We start from the raw sequence: 21178 nt of genomic DNA, 5'->3' as shown, positions 1-21178 counted from the left end.
TCTCAATCAAATACGGAATAAATTTATCTCAAATTTAATTTTTAAATTAATTATTCTTTATCCCTCATACCAACCGAGCCCTAATATCGACTAAAAATATGGCCATTCATATTCAAATTATTCTGGTGAAGGCCAATTTTTTAAACTTGGTGAAGTATGAATGCATTTTATTTCTTTTTTATCGTAAGATTTTTATTGGATTTCGAACTGTGTTACTAATACTTGAGAATCTTTATTTAATGTTTCAATGAGACGCCTTATTTGATCGTCCTCATTTAACAATATACCCATATTTTTAAAATTATTTAACCTATACCCTAATTTTTACAACTTCAGGTCCTTCCTTCTTCCTCTTTTCTTTTCATTGAAAAACTGTAGCATGGAATTATATATAACGAACATATACATAAAGGAAAAAAGGAAATCTTGCTTTTCTTTCTGTATGATGAGGGAAAAATAGATATGTGAAGGAAGAGATCTTCATCGTCTATTGTATATGAATGATATAGCATTGGACCTCCTGATTTTGATGTTGTGATTGCAATTTTCAGCACAATGTGCCTAAAGCCAATGATCCCATCCCATGACTCGAATATTGCTGGCCTAAGTTTACATAGTAATGTAAACTGCAGTGTTACTTGATGAACATAAATGGTGCAATTTATAAAAAAATTCAAGCTACTGCTACAAACTTAATAAGATCACATCAGGTTTAGGGAAAGCTTCTTTGAGGCAGTAGACCTATAACGAGTTTGTGACTTTAAATATAGTCCATTCAAGCTACTGCTACAAACTTAATAAGATCACATCAGGTTTAGGGAAAGCTTCTTTGAGGCAGTAGACCTAACGAGTTTGTGACTTTAAATATACTCCATAAATCAACTAAAGTTCAGCAAATATAGAACAAAACTTCAGCTAAAACATGTTGAAGTTCAGCAAATAGAGAACACAATTTCAGCTAGTAGAATGATTAAGTTCAGCAATTACAAACAAAAATTCAACCAACACTAAGTTTACACGAAAAACTTCAGCTAAAACATGCTGAAGTTCAGCAAATAGAGAACAAAACTTCAGCTAGTACGACTGTAGGACAAAAACTTCAGCTTATTTTAGTGCTGAAGTTTTTACAAATGAACTAAATAATTTCAGCATCTTCTGCTGAAGTTTTTGAAAAAGCTTTATGACAAAACTAATGAATCCAGGACAAAACTTTAACTTATTTAGTGCTGAAGTTTTTACAAATGAACTAAATAACTTTAGCATCTTCTGTTGAAATTTTTGAAAAAGTTTAACGACAAAACTATTGAATCTAGGACAAAACTTCAGCTAAAACATGCTGAAGTTCAGCAAATAGAGAACAAAACTTCGTCTAGTAGAATGCTTAAGTTCAGCAATTACAAACAATTCCAGGCCTGTCTACTAGAATGCTGAAGTTTGCGTAATTGCCTTTGCTACTTCAGGCCCGTATATCTGAAGTTTACACAAAAAAGTAGGTACGCTTGTAATTTTTCTGCAAAGCAGGTATAAGTTAAAACGTGACCTAAAAAGCGGGTATAAATGCAAATCCCCCTTTTAATTCATATTTACTCAAGACTACCTTCTGTATAAAAGCCTAAAAGTTAAATGTCCATATCAAATTTTTTTACTTATAATTATTTCTCTCTCCGTTTCAATTTATGTGAACCTATTTGACTAGGTACGGAGTTTAAGAAAAAAAAGAAGACTTTTAAACTTATAGTGTAAAATGAGGCACATATGTTTTGTGTGACTATAAATCATTGCATAAAAGATAAATTATTTCCAAATAAAAAGATTATTTTTTTTGGTACAAACTAAAAAAAGAAAGATATTCACATAAATTAAAACAAAGGGAGTAAAGAATTTGTGTTGTTACAGTATTGGTGAAAACCCATAACATCACGTTGCTTATCCGTGCCGTGACATGTAACAAGAATGGTTTGGTACTTGGAAACATAAAAACTAAAGCCGAAAGAGTTCGAAAAACTATGACCTCACATTTACATAGGGGTGTGTATTCGAATCGGTTTATCGATAAATCGAATCGATTATTTGTTATCGATTTTGATTTCAAAAATTTTCTTATCGAGTTATCGATTTATCGATAAATCAATAAGATATACTAAAAAGAGAACTAAACTCTTATTCTATAATACCCTTTCCTTTACCCCAACTTATTATTTCCATTTTTCTCTACCCTTATTATTTCCTAATTTTCTCTACCCTAGCCTATTATTTCATTTCACCCGCTCAGCCACTTCTGTCCTCTCCAGATTCTGAAGACTGAAATTGCTCAAGAGTCAAGCCTCAACGTTTTTAGCAGAACTGTTCACTCAAAATTCCTCCTTTTTCGGTTTCTCCCACAGATCTGGTAATTCTCTTTCTCCAAATGGGTTCTTTCAGTTTTTAGGATTTTGTTCTTCACGTTTTTCTTGTTTGCATTTCACAGATCTTGTTTGTATGTGTTTCGTTAGTTTTGTACTTAAGAATAATTGAAATGAAAGCTTTTATACACATCTTGTCCTTGTTGAGTATGTTGTTCGGGGAAAACCTTCAAAATCTGTGTTGGCCTTCTATTTACAAGGGTGTATCAGTGTTGCTCTTGCTTATTTAGATCTAGGAACGCTTTTCTCTATTGGAAATACAATGTGTAGTTGATAATAGGTGAATTGGACTATAATTAGGCCCTAAAGAACCACCTTCTTGTATAGTTTTTATGGTAAAAAATGATAACAAAATGCTCTGATTAGTGCTTTTCATGCTTTGTAGGCTACATACAATAAAATAAGTCTATGGAGTACTTTTGGGATCAACTACGGAGAAAAAGAGGCCAATCTTACAATATCCGCTAAGTGCACCACGCGAAGGCAGCAAAACCAAAACTGGAGATGGACTGTCGTGGTCCCGGCGTAACCGCGGTTGGACCGCGGCAGAAGGCTGTTGCGGATTCTAAGAGGCTAGTTGGCCGCGATCCTGGCGTAACCGCGGTAGGACCGCGATAGGAAGCGGAAAATTGAGGGACTGAAGTGCAAAACACGGGATTTTTAGCCCAAAACCCTATATTAAACAATAGAACTCGCCCAAGGGAGGCATGTAATGTTTTAGAGAGTATTTTGGCAAGAAAAACAAGTGTGAGAGATCACCCAAAACATCATATTTTCTTCTTCTCTTTATTTTTCTGGCAATTTTGATCATGAATATTTTCATAGTTTATTTACCCATTGTCATGAGTAGCTAAATCCTTTGTCTAGGGTTTTGATGGAACCTATTGAAGGATGAACTTCTTGATTATGTTAAAATAATTTGCCAGTTTAATCTCTATTTGTTCAACTACGTGTTTGTTGTAGTTAATTGACATGATCCTTAATTAGCTGTGCCTATTTAGTATGCATAACTCGGGAGAGAGTGCATATTTAGGTAATTGTTGAACAACATCACTCCCAAAGTATAAGAGGGATCTATAACTACGGGTTTAAAGGTAGGATTAGGGATAACGAAGTCTTGGGTGCAATCTAAAGTGAACTGTAATAAACAAAGTCAGCTAGCGTATCTCGGGAGAGTGCGTCTAGTAAATTATCGTGATTACTCGGGAGAGATTCACGGTAAAAAGAGTGTTCATGGTTGATAGATATATGTTAGTAAATCTATATGAAACATAAACAGAAGGGATTCCATCAATAGGGGAAATTACTACCTTAGAACCTTCTCATTTCTGTTCACAACTTAAGCATATTTAGTTTACAACTATTTATTGACTTTCAATCTTAGTTATTAAATATACCATCAACTGTTATTCACAACGTTTGGGGAAGTTGATTCTAAAGAATTTAGTAAGTCCAACGAAAATAATTGATAGGTTAATTTTCTGTGGATTCGACTATGGGTATAAATACTCAGGTTATATTTGCAACGTCCTCATTGTCCTTTTATAAGGCATAGTTGGGCGTGATCAAATTTTGGCACCGTTGCTGGGGAATTAATGATGTTATCAATTACAATTGAAAGAAGTACAAAAATTCTTATTGTAGTCATTTTTTCTCTATACCCAATTTTTACATTGAAATTTTAACGTTTGTTGACTTGGTTGCACAGGTGCATGCCTAGAAACTCATCGAGATCTGGTGAAGTATTTGAAGCATTATCAGATCCCGAGAAAGTTTTTAAGGCCTTGAATCGGGCTAATCGGAAAAACAAACAACAACCAACAACTGCACAATTCGAAACAGTCATGGGGGATTACGAGGAAAACCCAGCAGTACCAATAGTGCCAGAGGCTGCTCTCTACGACTGGGCACAACCTACAGCTGAAAATCTGTCCACAACCATTGTAGTTCCGCAGATACAGGCTGAGTCATTCCAAATTACGAATAACATGCTGCACTTGTTGCAGAACAAGGGACTATTTTCGGGGTCGCAAGTCGAAGATCCTCAGCAGCACTTGAAGAGCTTCCTCTCTATCTGCAAAACCCAAAGGCAACCCAACGTAACTCCTGAAGCAATCAAGCTGTTATTGTTTCCATTCTTAGTGACATGAGCTGCCCAGACTTGGCTAAACTCACTTTCCATAAATTCTATAACAACTTGGGATGAGTTAGTCAGGCAATTCCATAACAAGTTCCACCCACCCAATAAGACTGCTCAATAAATTGATGAAATTTTGAGTTTTAAACAGAGACCAATGGAGACACTGCATGAAACATGGGAGTGCTTTAAATGGATGCTGGTTATATGCCCGCACCATGGTATTCCAGATCTGATGTTAGGGTAGCGGTTTTACATGGGATTGTCAGATAGCGTGAAGAACATTATTGATGCTTCAGCTGGTGGAGCATTTTTGAGCAAAACATGGAGAGAAGGCCAGAGTCTGCTTGACAAGATGACACAAAATTCGGGATGGACAACCAGGAATGCACCTATCACTCCAGTAGTTCACTCAGTGCCCTTAGATCTATCCAACTCTATGGCTGAAAATATGGCCACCTTATTGACACAGATGAGTATACTCACCAAAAAGGTGGAAGAGTCAGGGCAGAAGCAGCAGGTACACATCATAGATACTACCAATGGGGGTTTGTACGCATCTTGCATTAGTCAGCCAATCGGTAACCAATGGAATGCAGAACATGATCATCACCACTACCCTGAAGACATGAATTATGTGTCTAATTATGGAGGCCAGAGATAGGGGTGGTCAGAATTGGGGCCAGCAAAATCAGCAATACAGGCCAGTCCATCCACAATTCAACAATGAAAACATGGGAGGTATGAGACCCCCTGACAATATGGCATCTTACCCAAGGCCACAGAGATATAATAATCAGAATCAACAGCAGGCGTATCACCCTCCTCAGTAGCAGCATGGTGGAAGGTAGGAAGATGGGTTTGCTAGACTTGAGGCAATGATGCAGTAGGTTATTGGGTCTAATGCAAAGATTAATGAGAGAGTGGATGCACATGATGCAACAATCAAGAATATTGAAGTGCAGGTGGGCCAAATTTCCATATCTCTGAACAATCGTCCTCATGGGACACTACCTGCAGACACCCAGATAAATCCAAAAGATCAAGGCCCAAAGTAGCTGATGGCGGTAAGTCTACGTAATGGCAGAAATCTGGATGTAGAGCAAGAGAGGGCTCGAGAAACTAGACAAGTTGAGACACTTATACCAGTGCCCATTGAGCTGGATGGGTTAACGAAACTGACGGAGGTGCCAGTCCAGCCTGCCCAGGAAGAAAATAGCATTCAGAATGCGACCGAGAAAGAAGTTGAGACAGTCCAGGAACCTGCAGTTGATGTAGCAGCAGATAAGGATCAATCCCAGTTAATTGGGAAGAAGAGACCTCCTGCACCTTTCCCTCAGAGGTTGGCTAAGTACCAAAAGGAGGAGCAATACAAGAAGTTCTACGAAATGCTGAAACAAATCCAGGTAAACATACCATTGATTGAAGCTTTGAAGGAGATGCATGGGCATGCAAAAATGATGAAGGACTTGATGTCCCGAAAGTTTGATTTCCAAGACTTGGCCACAGTTACTCTTACTCAGACATGTAGTGCAGTGGTGACTAGACCAATTGCAGAAAAGTTGTCTAACCCAGGGAGCTTTACAATTCCATGCACTATTGGTAATTTTGCTTTTGCTAAAGCACTGTGTGATCTAGGGGCCAGCATCAATCTTATGCCCCTGGCGATTTACAAGAGGTTGGGCATTGGAAGAGCTAGAACCACCTCTATGTTGTTGCAGCTGGCTGACAGGACAGTGAAACGACCCTCTAGTATCTTAGATGATGTGCTAATTCAGGTAGGGAAATTTGTGTTCCCTGCAGATTTTGTGATCTTAGACTGCAGAGTGGATGAAGAGATTCCCATAATTTTGGGAAGACCATTCTTGGCCACAGGGAGAGCTCTCATTGATTGTGAAACCGGGGAGCTCAAGATGAGATTGAACGATGAGGAGATAACATTCAATGTGCAGAAATCTATGAGGCGACCAAGTGAATTCGCCAATTGTTCTCTTATTGATGCCGTGGATGTAATCGTGGAAGACTGATGATGAGGTGCTAACCATTGAGGACCCCCTTGTTGCATGTTTAATGAATTTGGATGAGGTGAATGGAGAGGAACTGGCGGAATGGGTGTTGGCATTAGAGGGTAGAGGATTCTGGGATAGAACTCTAGAATTTGAGCCCTTGCACTTGGAAAATCGAGAGACTCCTCCAGCCAAGCCATCTATCGAAGAACCACCAAAGCTGGAGTTAAAGCCATTGCCCAACCATATCAGGTATGAATTCCTTGGACCTAACTCCACATTACCTGTTATTATCTCATCTAGTTTGTTAGATGTGCAGGCGTAACAACTCTTGCAGGTACTTAAGGAGTGCAAGACTGCCATTGGGTGGACCATGACAGACATAAAGGGGATCAGCCCCACCTACTGTATGCACAAAATTCTACTGGAAGAGGGACGCAAACCTTCCAGGGAACACCAAAGAAGGCTGAACCCTAACATGAAGAAAGTGGTGAAGAAGGAAGTAATAAAGTGGTTAGACGCGGGAATTATCTTCCCAATCTCCGACAGCAGCTGGGTTAGCCCAGTTCAATGTGTACCTAAAAAGTGTGGCATGACGGTAGTTAAGAATGATAACAATGAATTGATCTCTACAAGAACAATCACGGGCTGGAGAATTTGCATGGATTATAGAAAGCTAAATCTAGCCACCCGGAAAGACCACTTCCCACTTCCCTTCATTGATCAGATGTTAGACAGACTGGCAGGGAGGTCACACTTCTGTTTTCTGGACGGGTACTCAGGATAAAACCAGATCTCCATTGTACCGGAGGACAGAGAGAAGACCTCTTTCACTTGCCCTTATGGCATTTATGCCTTTCGGAGGATGCCCTTTGGCCTATGAAACGCACCCACCACATTCCAACGGTGCATGATGGCCATATTCACTGACATGGTAGAGGACATAATGAAGGTATTCATGGATGACTTCTCAGTGGTGGGGAATTCATTTGATGAGTGCCTGATAAATCTGACACGTGTGCTGAAACTGTGTATCGAGACTAACTTGGTTCTGGACTGGGAGAAGTGCCACTTCATGGTACAAGAAGGCATAGTCTTGGGGCACTGGGTGTCAAGAAAAGGAATTGAGGTGGATCATGCTAAAGTGGATGTAATAGCAAAGCTACCTCCTCCAACTTCAGTCAAAGCAATCAGAAGCTTCCTTGGGCATGCCAGTTTCTACCGGAGATTCATAAAAGACTTCTCAAAAATTATCAACCCTCTCTGTAAGTTGTTAGAAAAAGATTACCCTTTCTTGTTTTCTGATGATTGCAGGGTAGCATTCAAGGAGCTGAAAAAGAGACTGGTCACCGCACCTATCATTGTTGCCCTCAACTAGGAGCAACCATTCGAACTCATGTGTGATGCCAGTGACTATGCAGTGGGGGCAGTGCTGGGACAGCGGAAGGACAAGCTGATGCATCCAATTTACTATGCTAGTAGAACGCTGAGTGGAGCCCAGCTGAACTATACTGTGACAGAGAAGGAGATATTGGCTGTGGTGTTTGCTTTCGACAAGTTCAGATCATATATGATTGGTTCTAAGGTAATTGTATACGCTGATCATGCAGCTCTCAGGTACTTGATTGAGAAAAAGGAGTCTAAGCCGCGCCTGATTCGTTGGGTGTTGCTACTGCAAGAATTCGACCTTGAAATTCGTGACCATAAGGGCATAGAGAACCAACTCGCTGATCATCTATCACGACTTGAGGGAGCTGAAAATGCAGTTGAGGTTGAAGATATTCTGGAAACCTTTCCAGACGAGCAGCTTCTCGCTACTAATCTTAAGGAAGCGCCATGGTATGCAGACTTTGCAAATTACCTGGCCTGCGGTATAGTTCCCTATGACCTTTCATCTGTACAAAAGAAAAAGTTTTATCGTGACTGCCGCATGTATTATTGGGATGAGCCTTACCTGTTTAGAATTTGTGTTGACAATATGATTCGGAGGTGTGTCCCCGAGATAGAACAATCTTCTGTTTTGCAGGCTTGCCACACATCGGCTTATGGAGGACATTTTGGAGGGGTCAGGACAGCTGTGAAAGTGCTTGAGGCCGGATTCTTTTGGCCAACAGTGTTTAAAGATGCGCACCAATGGGTGAAGGGCTGCAATGAATGTCAGCGGATCGGGAACATTTCCTGTCGCCATGAGATGCCTATGAACCCAATTAAAGAGGTAGAAGTGTTTGATGTCTGGGGGATTGACTTCATGGGTCCCTTCGTCAGCTCCTATGGCAATAAGTACATACTTGTTGCTATGGATTCCGTGTTCAAATGGGTAGAATCAGCAGTGTTGCCCACTAATGATGCAAGAGTGGTGGTGGGGTATTTGAAGAAGAACATATTCACCAGATTTGGGACACTAAGAGCGATTATCAGTGATGGAGGCACTCACTTCTGTAATAGAGCTTTCGAGAAGTTGCTTGCAAAGTATGATGTACGCCACAAGGTGGATACCCCTTTTCACCTGCAAACTAGTGGGCAGGTTGAAGTGTCCAATAGAGAGATAAAGAGTGTGCTAACCAAGACTGTGAACGCCACAAGAACTGATTGGGCGAAAAAGTTAGATGATGCACTCTGGGACTATAAAACTGCTTTTAAAACACCTATTGGTATGTCACCATATAAGTTGGTGTTCGGGAAGGCCTGCCATTTGCCAGTGGAACTTGAACATAGAGCGTTGTGGGCACTGAAACAGCTGAATCTAGACATCGAGGCTGCGGGCACAACTAGAATCCCAGAATTGCATGAGCTCGACGAGTTCAGACATCTTGCTTTTGAGAGCACAAGGTTGTACAAGGACAGAATGAAGAGGTTGCACGACAAGAACATTGTGGAGCGAAATTTCAATCCTGGAGATATGGTGTTGCTTTATAACTCACGATTAAAGCTATTTCCGGGTAAACTCAGGTCACGATGGTCTTGACCATTTAGAGTGGTCGAAGTTTTCCCTTCAGGTGCTGTCGAGATTGCCACATAGAAAGACTCTCATACATTTAGAGTCAATGGGTAGATATTGAAACTATATGTGGGCATGAGCAAACCAAAGGAAGTGTCTGAGCTACACCTGACTGAACCACAGAGGTCGAGCGAGCCTTAAATGCGCTCATCTGCGTCGTGCCGCGACGTTAAATCGGGCGCTGCATGGGAGGAAACCCACGAATGTGTTGTAAGTGTAATGCATAAAAAAAGTAGCAGGAACACGCCCACACCGCGGTCCCAGCGTAACCGCGGTCAGACCGCGGTCAAATACCCCATCTGAAAGAGGTCTACCGCCGTTCCAGCGTAACCGCGGTAGGACCGCGGTCAAATACCCCCTCTGAAAGAGGTCTACCGCGGTCCCAGCGTAACCGCGGTAGGACCGCGGCAGACCAGCACGGGCCAGGTAAGTGCAATTTTTTTTTTCCTTCCCCCCCCCCCCTTTTAATAAACCTAACCTCCCACTATTCCCCCAAACCCTTCTTTTCTTCAAACCACCCGCAACCCCCATCCCCTTCTCTCTTCTCTTCTCTCTTTCACACCATCTCTTATCCCTCAAACCCCCATTGTTGCCCCTCCTTTCTTCTTCATCTCTCTCTCTCCACAACCTATCTTTTCCATTCATCCTCAAGGTCAGCTTCTCTATTCTTTTCTCTTTCTTTTCCATAACTTAGTGTAATGAGTAGTCTAAATTAGTTTCAATTAAACCCTAGGTAGTGTTTTAGTGTAAATTTTTTATTTTTTTCTTTCTTTTCTTTCCTTTTCTCCATTATTTGCTTCTTTTGGCCATGATTGATGCTTAAATGGTTGGGTTTTCATTATGCTTAACTTGGGGGCGATTTTTTAGAATGTTTGTAGGCCTAAACAAATATTTTAGGGTGAAGCTTGGTGAAGGGGCCTAAATTGCCGAAAATTGGGGTGTGTTGTAAAATTTTGGAGTACTTTGTGCCCTTCTTAGTTTATGGTGGTGGTAGCATTTGACATGATTCACTTATGGGAGATTGTGTGGGGTATTATATGGCGGAATTGTAGAATTAATAGTGGTGTGAGGGCAATAGTGGAGGTTGTCAACTTTGGGCACCTTACTAATTGGGTATACTGGCATTGATTGACAAAAGGAAACTATTTGGTGCCATCAGGTGGCGAAGTCTGAGTACCCATCCGACTGGAACATGTTAGGCTGCATCTGATTGTTACCCTGAATTGTCTACAGGTAATATGACCCGAAAAACGTGAAAGAGCTCGGCAAGCACTTCCCAAATGCCAATATATGGTGCCACCAGGTTCCAGTCACAGGAGGCAGAGGACGCGTTTCATGCTAAAGTCACCAAAAGCTTTATCCCTGAGATTCCTGTTGACAGGGTTGCCCTCCGTATGGAAAAAGAAGACATGTATGAGTAAATCAGACGGAGGGAGATGGAGTTCTTGTTTGATGAACCTGAGACGGCAAACCCAATAATAGTCCGGGAGTTCTATGCGAACTGCCCGAAAAATTTGTGTCGGTCTGTGATTGTGCGGGGCAGGGTGGTAGATGCCTCAATTCTGAAGATTCGCTAGGTCTTGCAGTTGCCCCAGTTCACTGGTGACATTGATCATTACCACGACGCCCAAGGGGTCACTTGGGACACTATGATTGAGACAATCTGCGCAGGGGGTCGACCAATCAGGCTACAGGAAAACATTACCCTTCACTCCAAGTCGTTCACACATGGGGCTAAGTGCTAGTTTACCATTATTTGTAGTTGGTTATTGTCCATGGGAAACACGACAGATGTGAACCACCTACGGGCTCTATTGGTATGGTGCTTCATCACCAAGAAAGATTTTGATGTGGCGAGAATTATTGGAGATGAAATGATCCTTCGGTCCCCTCTGCTATCTAAGGGGTTTTACTTCCCCTCACTTGTGACGAGGTTGTGTCTGCTAGATGGTGTCCCCACCTATCCTACAGATGGAGCTTTGCCCGCAAAAGCGGTATTTAGAGCTTCAAAGATTACAGTGGGCAGAGATGCACCCACAACCATTGAGCTTAATGATGAGGATGACGCCCCAGTACCCATGGCACCATCCAGGAGATCCTATGATGGAGCCGGATCCTCTCGGCGACCCCATACTGGGGCAGGGTTCTCTAGATCACAGTCCAGCCAACCCATGTTTCATTCTTTAGAGGAAGAGGTGGCAGATCTTCGCTCCTCGGTGGATGGCCTGCATGTGCGTATGGATGCCATGTCTCAGCGGCAGGCTAGGTCTGAGAGCCGGATGATATCTTGGTTCTGTGCTTTGGGGAGGGCTTGTCATGTGGATCCCAGCACCGTCTCCGACACCAAGTGATGCTCAGGGAAGTCTTTTTACCCTTCTGCACTTTATTTGTGTTATGACATGAGGACATGCCATATTCTTTTTGTGTGGGTGAGAGACTTGTTTTAGTGGTGTATTGTTAGTGTACATATACATTGAGTCTGTTGTAGTTCTGTATCTTTGTTGTTGTGTATAATTGGTTTTATTTACCTTAGAAGTAACTGACTTGGCCCAACGACGGACACTTGTCGACGAGTCTCTTGAGGGTCAAAGTCGGGTTTTGAAAAAACAAGTAGTGTAGTCCATTTAGATTTTTTTATTTTCTTTTTATTTTTAGGTAGTGTAATAATTCCTCCTTGGTTTTTCTTTTGACCGCGGTTCTTTTCCAAGGGCTTTTCTTGAATCGGGTTAGGTAGATTTTTCTTTAATATTTTAGGACCCTTAGGACTCTATTGGACTAAGATGGGTGAGGGCAAGAATGCAACCCGTAATGTACACACCTGCAAATAACTAAAACGAACTTAAGGGTGCAACGTCTAGGCTCGTTTGTAGACTCGTAATTTTATGCCTTATTCTGCACACCTTGTCTTTCTTGAACCCTCACGTGAGTGTGTTGACAAACTAATTCGGAATGAGTTACATGCCAAGTGTGTGAGAGATAATACTTGTATTCTGTGCTTGCATGCGATACCTAGAACTTGCCCTGTGTGTTTGCAAAGCGAAATAGACGTTGTTTGGCCTTAGAGGTGATTAAGGCATTTCCTTGTGTAGCCTGTATAATTATGAATCCACCTGTACATATTGCCATAGTTAACCCCTTCGATCCTGAAGCCTGTTCTTTGATAACCTTACAATAACCTACATCCCTGTGTTTGAATAGTTTGACTGTTTGAACCTGTACCTCCTAGAAGCACTTGAATCGTTAAAGAGCATATAAAAGTCAAAGTGTGAGGTAGTAATGGAGTGGGAAAAGAAAAATCAGGAAAATACTTGAATGGTGTAATGGCTGTTAAAAAAATAAAAAAATATAAAAAAATATAAAAAAAAATAAAAAAGAGAGGCCAGTTGCACCTAAAGAAAAGTGGGGGTAGCCTATGAAACAAGTGTGGAAGAATGATTGGGTTGAACATGGAAATTGGAATAAAGGGAACGATTGTATTAAAAGTGCTTAGGGAGGTTAGTCACTATATCCAAATATATCCTACCCGTCCCTTAGCCTACATTATAACCAAATAAAGACCTCTTGATCTTGGACTGAACAACTCGATTAGTAGAGTATTACACTAAGGGCAAGCTTATGGTGTATCTGTGTGGCATGTGAATGTTCTTTGCTGAGAGTGAGTGGATTCGTTCTATCTATAGTTCCTTGTTGCTTGATTTTATGTGTGTGGAACTTCTCTCAGAAATGTGATGTGAGGGCATGTGACTCAGGAAGAAAAAGCAAGTTTTCACCTCTATTTAGAGTAACTAGAGTAAGCATGAGTGTGGCATGGCATTAGAGTCTTCATTTGAGGTGTGGCTGTTGCACTGCTTAGATTGTTCTTTCATAATGGCGGGTGTGACATAAATTGGGTAATGCATCGAACGATTAGGCCTAGAAGTAAGTCCAACGAAATTAATTGATAGGTTAATTCTCTGTGGATTCGACTCTGGGGCATAAATACTCAGGTTATATTTGCAACGTCCGCATTGTCCTTTTATAAGGCATAGTTGGGCGTGACCAGTAGTCCTCGTAACAAAAAGTTTTCGTGTCTCTTTCATTTATATTTTCCAGTGCTATGTCGTCCATTTTTTTTCTTCTTTTTCTTTCAACTATCTTTTAATGGATATTTACTGATTTGAACGTTAGAAAAAACAGCCCATTCTCTGCTGATAAGTTAAGTGACATGAACCAAGACATTTATGCTGCAATTTGAAAAGACCTTTAAATTTAGCAATGTTCGAATAGAAAATTATTGCATTCTACTAAAATAATATTTTGATTTTAGCTTTGCCATTTGAAGGAAAGGCTTATAGCGATATACTTTCCGTAAAATCTCGCAAATTTTCTTATTGGTGTAATCGATAACCGAATCGATAAGCCCCAAAAATCGATAAATCGAAATCGAAAAAATCGAAATCTTATTGAAACGATAACGATAAGCATATTTACAAATCGATAATCGATAAGTAATTATCGATAAGGGTCAAAATCAAATCGATAAATCGAATGCACACCCCTACATTTACATAACAGGAATGATCAGAAGGGAAATTCACCAAGCACATTTACATATCTGTAACAGATTTGTCATCCTTAGTACCCAACTCCGAAATATTCAAGATCTTTCCGAGATCACATCTGCCATCCAGTGGCGGAGGCAGCCAAGGGGTTCAAAAAGAAAAATTAGAAAGGTTGTAGCTAGAGGGAATAGAGCCAATGACCTTCCAAAGATTTTGAACCCCCTTGACCACTAAGCTATGCTTTTGGACTGTGTTAAAGGAATTCAAAACATAATATATAGAGGTAAAAAATAAATTTTACCTTATATATATAGTGTAATATTTTGGCGAAGGGGGATCGGGTGAACACCCTTCCGCCCCCTAAATCCGCCCCTGCTTCCATCCATTACGCATTTACAGTCATGGCCAACAAGAATCTTGTCATTTATTAGCAACGAATTGTAAAATTCCAAAAAAAAAATGAAAAAAAATTTCAAGTGAAAATGGTATTTGAAAATTAGAGTTGTGTTTGGGCATGAAAATAATTTGGGTTATTTTTGAAGTTTTGTGAGTGATCTTAGTGGAAATTTTAAAAAATAGCTTTTTGGAGTTTTTGAAATTTTCAAAAAATTTCAAAATGCATCTTCAAGTGAAAATTGAAAATTTTATGACTAAACACTGACTGCGAAATATAATTTTTCGAAAAAAAATAAAAAATTTCTTATGTCTAAACGGGCTCTTAAAGAGTTACCTATCAAATCAGCCATTATTGTCCAAACCCCTTATGGGGGAGCAGTTATTGTTATACCTGGCTATCTTTGAAGTCTCGGTAAGCGTAATATTAGTGCGAAAAGATGAAGGTACGCAATCTCCAATTTATTATTTAGTAAAACACTGCTAGATACTGTAGACATGTGATTTTTGACCCTCCCCAAGATTTTTTTCATACTTTAGCATGTAAATATTTAATTTAGGTCTAATATCGCTATTTCAACCAATTTTGACTCCTTTACTTTATTTTATTAAAAGAAAATTAAAATTACAAAAATATTTTATTTTATGTACCTTTCATAAAGTAAAATCATAAAGTAAAAAAAATATACAAAAATAGTACCTTATTTTTATCTTTATATAATCTTGAAAAATACAAAAATATATAATAGTTTCATGTTTTAATATAGTTTAGTTTAATTAATTAGAATTTATTTTTTCATCATGTAGTATAGTTATTTTATATTAAAGGAGTTTAGCTATGGTTTTGAATAATAATTTTTGGAGTCTTCTTAGCCCAAAATTGAGACACAAAAAGACATGGTCCAACCCAATTACCCTTAGCCCATTCTTCCCAACCCATTAGCCCATTTAAGTGCAAGATTTAATCCTAGCCTTCTATTTCCTTCTAATCCAATGACCATCATCCTTTCCCACTTATATATAAAATACTCAATTATAGAAATCCTACCCTTAGTTTTCAATTCCTAGACCTAGACCTAGCTACACCCCAATTCCCAAAAAGACCAGCCATTTTTCCATCCTTAAAAATCTGATTTGCAAAAACCCAAAACCCCACCTCACGAGTCCGGTTAATTTCACACTATAATCGATCGATTGATTTGATTAAAAATCAGCAACCTTTTCAGTTGCGAATTTCAATTTCAACTTTTTCAATCGATCGGTTGATTTGGATTAACTATAAGTCATTAGTGGTTAAATCTCAATCAAAAGCATATGTGGAAATCAAACCCCCATCGTCCCACTATCTGCTTGTGTAGGTGATAACAATTATGATTGTGGCTAATTGGGGTTTTAAATTAGATAGATACCTCTGGCTTTGCATATGTTGTTATGCTTGTGACTAAAATGGGTAAGTGACCATTCGAAGCTCAGAAATGTGATCAGTTATCTTCTAGTGCCAATTTTTGTATGGTTTCTGATCGATTTGATATCGAACTTGAGCAGTTACGGGAACAAATCTTTATTTTGTTCTTTCTCTTCCCCTGTTTCGTTGTTCCTTTACTTCAAAATTGAAGCCAAGCTAAGGTTATTAAAATCGTCATTGTCCAGAGTGGTTTCGAGTTTTTCGGTGTCGATTCGAGGTCCCGGTTCGCACTTTCGGTGTTTCGGTCCAAGGATTGTTGCTTCGTTTAGCCCGATTGATTTGCAATTTTCAGCTTTGTTCATCAATAAAAGGTCCATTTCTCAATTTTCATTCTTATTTTAGTGTGTTATGATAGCTTGGTACGCATGTTGGTTGATTTGTGATTCTACGTTGTTTGAGTAGCATGTCTTAGTTTTCATTTAAATTGTTATAAATATTTTTTATTTCAATTGTGATGCATGTAGTCTTGGGTTCTTGAATAAATGCTTTTAATCGGGTAGATGGAAAATTGAAATTATTTTTTTCTTGGAAAGGAATAAGAATGGACCATAAGGTGGGTTTTGGACTATAAGGAATCTGACTAAGTAATAGATCATGTTAGCTAGCCTATTTGCCCCCCAATAATATCTTGTTCATAAATTTGACATCACAACAATCTCCAAAGATTAAGAAAATAATTCAAATGTGCTAGCTTGCTTTAGGCGCGATTATTAAATGAATCATCATAGCTACGGGTTCGGTTCTTGTGACGAAGTTGTGATACGTAATTTCCAAATCGGGTGCGCATTTATGTGACCCAAATTCAAATCTCTACAATGTTAGATAAAATGTGTCGGGGACCGCAGGTGCATTTATGTGACGTGGTTCAAGACGTATTTTAGATGACGTTGAATCTTTTCCTAAAAATAATTAATCAAAAGCGGTTCTAAAGTTAAAATGCACATAGGTTTAAAAGTGTTTTCAAATCAGTTAAATAGGCCAATAATAACAGTTGAGCGACCGTGCTAGAACCACGGAACTCAGGAATGCCTAACACCTTCTTCCGGGTTAACAGAATTCCTTACCCGGATTTCTGTGTTCGCAGACTGTAATACAGAGTCAATTTTTTCCTCGATTTGGGATTTAAACCGGTGACTTGGGACACCAATAATTATCCCAAGTGGTGACTATGAATCTTTAAATAAAAATAATCCCGTTTCGATTGTCACTTTAAGTTGAAAAAAACTCCCTTATATACCCTTTCGGGGGATGTAGGTAAAAAGGAGGTGTGACAACTCTGGCGACTCTGCTAGGGATCGAACCCAGAATCTCTGGTTCAGGATTCAGAATTTGAGCTTAGATGAATTGTTATATTTGGCTTTATTTATTATATGATTTTATTACATATTTGGGCCTAATGTACTAAATGTTGCTTTTACCTCTTTGATATTATCTGAACTGTATATAAACTGCTACGAAACCCCTTTCTTCTCTCCCCCAAGGAGGGCATGCTGGTCGTGACTTCTTTATGTTAGTGTCATATCCCAAATAGAACGAGGTTCGGACAAGTTGCAAAGCCGGATGATCTTTTGGTTACCGGTACACAGCCCTCCTCGGCTTGAGTTGTCTGCTCGGGTAATCCAGGTCTAGAACAATACATCCAAGTTTTAAACCTAGAATAACTCAGCCTTATGCCGGATCCCTAGTAGGAACGCTTATCTGCATCATGTGCATTTGACTTTGGGGACTCAACACAGGGGTTGGGTCCGTCTAGGACAGGTGCACCCGAATTAAAAGACCATCCTTATACATCTTACGTGCTACTTGTGTATCTGTCTATTTCGGCTTGCATGCTGATTGGCTTATAGAATAGGGAAAGAAAATGAAAAAAATGAAAATCGAAAAAAAAGAAGAGAAAAGAAAAGAGAGTGAGAGGTAGGTATTTAAATTACCCTGAAATTCTGTTGAAATTTTGAAAAAAAAGAAAAGAAAAGTCATTTCAAAATAAGTCATATTTTCTTTTGTCCCGTCAAAACTGGGCGAACTACGCGGGTCTGATTCTCACCGGATGTGAGATACGTAGGCAAACCTTATAGGTTCCGGCCCATAATTTTCAAAAAAATCCAAAAATATTTTCCTTTACTTCCTCTTTAGAAAAGTCTTTTTTTTAGACCCCAATTTTCAAAAAATCCAAAAATATTTTTCATTACTTGCTTCTTTAGAAAGCCTTTCTTTTAGACCCTAATTGTTTTTCTTTTTTAAAAAAATATACAAAAATATTTTCTTTTAATTTCTTCCAAAAATCCAAAAATATTTTCATTCTTCTTTCAAAATTGAAAAGAAAATTCAAAATTCAAAAATATTTTGTTTTCTTTTAGAAGCATTTCTTTCATAAATTCAAAATAAAATTCCAAAAATATTTTCTTTCTTCTTTAGAAGTTTTTCTTTCGAAATTCTAGAAAAAAAAAATTCAAAAAAAAATCTCTCTTCTTTAGAAGTCTTTCTTTGCAAAAATACTGAAGAAAAATCAAAATCCAAAAATATTTCCTTTCTTCTTTATAATTCTTTCTTTCGAAAAAATAAAATAAAAAATTCAAAAAAAAAGTTAGTTTATTTACTTTATTCATGATCTTCCCGAACTACGCAAGATCTGATTCATGTTCCCACATGATACGTAGGCAACCCACATCAGGTTCGAGCACCATTAAAAAATGAAAAAAAATGAAAAAAATGATAATAATAAGGACCGACTGAGTCCATTCTAACATGTTTTGTTTTGAATTGTGAATAAAGTTTAGGTGGTCGGTTTGTGGTAAGCTGGAAACACAAGATCCAAGAAAAAATGATAACTGACATCGAAGCTGTTACAAGTGCTCAAGAGACTCAGGATCAGAGGGTTCAACAAGAGTCTACTGTGTTTGAGAAAAATAGAATACTGAAACAGCAAATGACCAAAATGTGTCAAGCATGGGCCAGTGTTCAAGGACAACCTCGTCATGAGACACAATTTGCTACACAACAAGATAAGTACCACTCTCCTAAGTACCACTCGTACTCGTTTGATCTTCCTGCAAACATTGAGAAGCCTGCCCGAAAGATGGTACAGGAAGAAATGACCCAAAGAGTGAAAAGCTTAGAACAACGGTTGAAAAACATGCAAGGGTTGGCAGGTCAAAAGAGTGTTGCCTTCAAAGATCTATGTATGTTCACCGATGTCTACTTGTCGCCTGATTGCAAGACTCCCAAATTTGAAAAGTATGATGGACATGGAGATCCCATAGCCCACCTGAAAAGGTATTGCAATCAACTGAGAGGTATGGGAAGAAATGAAGAATTGTTGATGGCTTATTTTGGGGAAAGCCTTACGGGAGTAGCCTTCGAATGGTTTTTGGATCAAGACATATCTCGCTGGTACGTCTGGAATGACATGGCACAGGCCTTTGTCAATAAGTTCCAATACAACATCGGTATTGCCCCAGACGGCATTTCCCTTTCAAACCTGAAGAAGGAACCAAGTGAAAGTTTCAGGGAATATACCATTAAATGGAGAGAGCAAGCAGCTCGAGTTAATCCACCCATGGATGACCACGAGCTAATCACTATCTTCCTTCAAGCGCAAGAGCCAAATTACTTTAAAAACATGATGTCCGCAGTTGGCAAATTCTTCTCGGAAGCAATCAAAATGGGAGAAATGGTAGAGAATGGTTTTAAGACAGGCAAAATTATAAGTCAAGCAGTTTTTAAAATCGCAACTCAGGCTGTCCGGGTTGAATCTGATAATTTTAGCGACACAAATGAGAAGGTTGAAGAAATCATGATGACATCAGGGTCGAGAAGAGGTCCCAGGAGAACATCTCGAAGGTATGACCAGCCTCCTCAAATTTTCCATGACTCCCCTGAGCAGTATTATCCACCTCAGAACCCTCAATACTCTATCGCGCCACCTCAGTATGTTGTCCAGCCACCAAAACACCCCAGAAGGCGAGCACTAGCATCACGAAATCTCCAACAGCCTCCACAAAATTTTCAGGTACCCTATAACCCACATCCAGGCCAGAGGTATAGAGGGGAACAAAAGTTGAAAGATAATTTTACACCAATAGGAGAGTCCTATGCAAGCTTGTTTGAGAAATTAAAGCATTATGACATGATTGCACCTATTCCTCCAAATCATGTGGACCCACGTGCAAGAAGCTTTGACCCTTCTAAAAGGTGTGAATACCATTCCAATGCCCAGGGGCACAATGTTGAAAGCTGTCGGGATTTGAAAAGAGAAATAGAAAGGATGATCCAGGAAAACCTGATTGTGATCCAAGACAGTGACACCCAGAATATCGCGCAGAATCCTTTACCTGCACATGATGATGCACACTTTGTGGGGATGATGCGTGGTGACAGGGAGTATGAGAATCCTCTCGGGAATTTGCTAACTGAAGTTAATAATTTTGAAATTGGAGAAGGCTCTGCTGATCCTGATGAGCAAATTTGTGGCTAAATGTCAAGCTTAGCAATTGAAAAGTCATTCCCTCCTTACTAGGAAGGAATATTGGTAGTTTGTTTTGATGTTTTTTCTATTATCTGGGTTATTCCAGGGTTGTGATCCAGATTTTATTTGTTTTATTTAGTCCAACCCTTCTATCCATCCATTCTATTTGTGTGAGTCTTGTCTTTCTGCTCTGTTGCTATTTTCATTAGCCGGGTTATTTAGGGTTGTAACTCGGATTTTAGGTTGTTTGTCTTGTTGTTTACTCAATGAAATACAGTTTGTCCTTTTGTGTCATTCCATGCTTAGTTCTTTTCTCGCTAGTTTTGATGACATGACATGCATGCGGAATTTTTGGCCAGATCTTAGAAAATTGATTTAAGTTTGAATTGGACAACTGAGGAAAAGACATTTTTGAGGGAATAAAGAGTTGAAATACTTTGGAATTAAGGTCGAGTAAAATTCACCTTCAAATCATCGTGAAGATCGGGCTTGAGGATGTTTAATCAATTGAAGTTTGTTAGAAATTTTGACATTAAGGGATGGAAAGTGTCTTGTGACCATGACACACCAAGAGGACGGACATGTTCGTCAATGCTGTGATCGCTAAAGATACTTGTCACACCTCCTTTTTTACCCTACACCCCCAGAAGAGGATATAACATATAAGGGAGTTTTTCCAATTAAAGGACAATCGAAACGGGATTATTTTATTAAATTCAGAGTTGCCACTTGGGATGATTTATGGTGTCCCAAGTCACCGGTGGAATCCTG

Source organism: Nicotiana tabacum, chromosome 18 (assembly GCF_000715075.1).
Source record: "Nicotiana tabacum cultivar K326 chromosome 18, ASM71507v2, whole genome shotgun sequence".
NCBI lineage: Eukaryota > Viridiplantae > Streptophyta > Magnoliopsida > Solanales > Solanaceae > Nicotiana > Nicotiana tabacum.
This window is presented reverse-complemented; position numbering follows the sequence as displayed.